Raw genomic sequence first — 4,277 nt, forward strand, 5'->3', positions numbered from 1 at the left:
CTATTATTATTATGATCATTATTTTAATCTGATTTTATATGAATACCTATGTAAGTTTAATGTTCGAAGCATTAATATACGAGCATGTTTTATTTATTTGCAGTAACTACTCCTGTTTCTCTTCATTCGCAAGCTACATCTATTCAAACTTTCAATGGGCTTAATTTCTCTGAATGGCGTGAGCAAGTCCAGTTTCACCTTGGTGTTCTGGATCTCAATTGATCACTTACGACTGAGAAACCCCCTGCTATTATTGATTCTAGCAGTGTTGAGCAAATATCTTTCTATAAAGCTTGGGAAAAATCGAATAGATTAAGCTTAATGTTTATGCGAATGACTGTAGAAAACAACATAAATTGTACATTTTCTAACACTGAAAGTGCCAAAGAATTTATGAAATTTGCTGAGAATTGTTCTCAGTCTGACTCTGCTGATAAGTCTCTTGCTGGGACACTATTAAGTACGTTAACCAACATGAAATTTGATGGTTCTCATACCATGCATGAGCATGTCGTTGAAATGACGAACATAGCAGCAAGACTTAAGACCTTAGGAATGAAAGTGAATGAAAATTTCCTTGTGCAATTTATCATTAACTCCTTGCCTCCTGAGTATGGTCTATTTCACATGAACTACAACACTATGAAAGATAAGTGGAATGTGAATGAACTATAATGTATGCTCATTCAAGAGGAAGCAAGGCTTAAGAAAGGAACAAATCACTCCATTAATCTCATGGGTCATCAAAGAAGAGCTGTAAAGAAACCTGGAAAGAAGAATGGAAAGGGCAAGCAAGGACCACTAAAGATTAATGTGTCATCTGCCTCAATTCACAAAGAGGAATACAAAGGAATTAAGTGTCACTTTTGCAGAAAGCCCGGAAACTATCAAAATGAGAGTTAAAAACGCAAAAACTAGTTCGAAAAGAAAGGTAAACCAGTGGTTTCTTCATTGGTTATCCAGAAAAATCTAAAGGGTATACATTTTATTGTCCTAATCACAGTACAAGAATTATTGAAACTGGAAATGCTAAGTTCATTGACAATGGTGAAATTAGTGGGAGTTTGGAACCACATAAAGTGGAGATCCAAGAAATTAGGGTTCAAGTTCCTTTTCCCAAAAATTCTTCTCAAGTTGTTATTCCTACAGTTGTTGAACATTTTGACAACTTACAAGAACAACAAATATATGATCAAATATCCCATAATGAAACTGTCACTAATGAACCTACATTAGATCAACCACATGAAGTAGTACCTAGAAAGTTTCAACGACAAAAACGGTCTGCAATTTCCGATGATTATATGGTTTATCTTCACGAATTTGACTTAGGAGTCAATGAAGATCCAGTTTCATTTTCACAAGCCATAAAAAGTGCAAATTCTTCTAAATGGTTAGATGCAATGAAAGATGAGTTGAAATCGATGGATCACAACAAAATCTGGGATATCGTTGAATTGCCTAAAGGTTGTAAAAGAGTCGGGTGTAAATGGGTCTTTAAGATTAAACGTGATTCGAATGATAATATTGAACGATATAAAGTCAGACTTGTTACCAAAGGTTTCACTCAGAAAGATGACATCGAATATAAAGAAACATTTTCTCCGGTTTCTAAGAAAGATTCATTTAGAATTATCATGGCACTAGTAGCTCATTATGATTTGGAGTTACACCAAATGGATGTGAAAACTGTCTTTCTGAATGGGAATTTAGATGAAGAGGTCTACATGAATCAACCTGAAGGATTTTTGGTTGAAGGAAAGGAACACATGGTGTGTAAACTTAAGAAATCAATATACGGACTTAAGCAAGCTTCCCGACAATGGTATCTTAAGTTTAATGATACCATCACGTCCTTTGGATTTAAGGAAAACATTGTTGATCGATGTATATATCTAAATGTTAATGGGAGTAAAATTATATTTCTTATTATGTATGTTGATGACATCTTACTAGCTACTAATGATCTTGGCTTATTATATGAAACCAAGAATTTTCTCTCTAAGAACTTTGAGATGAAAGATATGAGTGAGGCATCCTATGTGATTGGAATTGAAATATTTCGTGATAGATCACAAGGATTGTTAGGGCTGTCTCAGAAAATATATATCGAAAGAGTTCTTAAGAGATTCAATATGGAAGGTTGCTCAGCAAGTGTTGCTCCAATTCAGAAAGGAGATAAATTCAGCCTTATGCAATGTCCAAAGAATGATTTGGAACATAAACAAATGGAAAAAATTTCTTATGCATCTATTGTTGGAAGCTTAATGTATGCTCAAACTTGTACCAGACCAGACGTTAGCTTTGTTGTCGGGATGCTGGGCAGGTATCAAAGTAATCCAGGAATAGATCATGGGAAAACTGCAAAGAAAGTTTTGAGGTATCTACAAGGAACAAAGGACCACATGCTCACTTATAGAAGATCTAAAGATCTTGAAGTGATAGGATATTCAGATTCAAAATTTTGTTGGATGTGTTGATACAGAAAATCAACATTTGGCTATTTTTTCATTTGGCTATTTTTTCATTTGGCTAAAGAAGTAATCTCATGGAAATCCAGCTGCTTCCACTATGGAAGCTGAATTTGTGGCTTGCTTCGAAGCTACAATTCAGGGTTTATGGCTGTGGAATTTTATTTCAGGACTTGGAATTGTCGACAGTATTGTCAACCCGTTGAAAATTTATTGTGATAACTCTGCAACAATCTTCTTTTCCAAAAACGACAAGTATTCCAAAGGCGCTAAACACATGGAATTAAAATATCTTTCCGTTAAGGAAGAAGTTCAGAAACATAGGGTGTCAATTGAGCACATTAGCACCGATCTCATGATTGCAGATCCTTTGACAAAAGAGTTGTCACTGAAGACATTTAACAAACATGACGTGAGAATGGACATTACCAAAACCCTTTATTAGTTTTATGCTCTTTATATTTTGACATTTTGGGCCCAATTTTTCTTATTTATGATATATATAAATCTTGTTTTTATCGTAAGTGTACACTTTATGTTGCATGATGTTTCAACAAGATTTGTCTTTTAATAGACATTATGAGATCATGATGTTAATTCTCATTATGCTAAGTATGTAATTGATATTGTAATACATGGAAGGGACTGTGTCGATAAATTGATGCACAACCATCATGATTCATATTAATTTCATACTTATTGAATAATTTATGATTTAACCATATAAAGAAGGGATTTATCTTGCAGTATGTAATGCACTATTAAAATTAAGTGAGCCAAGTGGGAGAATGTTATATTTTTATTTATGACTCACATTTATTTTAATAACTTATGAGATTTATTTTTGATAACTTAAGTTATTAATTTTCATAACTCATAACTTATGTCATAAATTATGACAACTTATGATATTTATTTTGATAACTTAAGTCATTAATTTTCTTAACTCATAACTTATGTCATAAATTATGATAACTTATGATATTTATTTCGATAACTTAAGTCATTAATTTTCTTAACTCATAACTTATGTCATAAATTATGACAACTTATGATATTTATTTTGATAACTTAAGTTAGTTATTTTCTTAACTCATAACTTATGTCATAATTTATGATAACTTATGATATTTATTTTTGTAACTCATATAACCCCTAAAATAAATAAATGTTACTAACTTATGTCATTGATTTTATTAATAAAATCAATTAATTTATTAAATTATCATAAATTCTATTGGTTAGTAACCCTCTTGATGGATGGTGGTTGAATAGAGCATGAGTTTGAGAATGAGTCCTCTCTCTACCTAACACACCCGTATATTTCCCTCCATAGAAAGTACAGAAAGTTTTAAGTGATTAGAGAGAGAAACTCCATCTCTTCAAGATCAAATTTGTTCATCATGAATACATGTATGCGTCACTTTATTTTACATATGTAAAAAATCATGAATTTAAAAGATCTTGGCTATTATGTAATTTTCTTTTGAAATTTGTGTATAAAGTTGAAACATGAATTTTCTAACAAATTGATCAGAAAATTGACTCTTCCTGCATCTCATCGCCCTAATTCAACCTTCTACGCATCACACATTCTTCTATTTTTCATTCCTCAACCATTTAGAGTCCATTGTTCTTATAATTTAGAGTTTTGTGGTGAGATTAAGTGTGAACTCTTCTCTAAAAGTGTTGGAGAATGAGAAAAGTGAGATATTTCTTCTTCATACATTTTTTAAAGAGGCTACAAGGGATTTGCTTTGAAAAAGAATTTATGATAAGGATTGTTTGTTTTTTAGTATTGTATGA

This window comes from Phalaenopsis equestris, unplaced genomic scaffold (genome assembly GCF_001263595.1).
Source record: "Phalaenopsis equestris unplaced genomic scaffold, ASM126359v1 Scaffold000094, whole genome shotgun sequence".
NCBI classification, from domain to species: domain Eukaryota; kingdom Viridiplantae; phylum Streptophyta; class Magnoliopsida; order Asparagales; family Orchidaceae; genus Phalaenopsis; species Phalaenopsis equestris.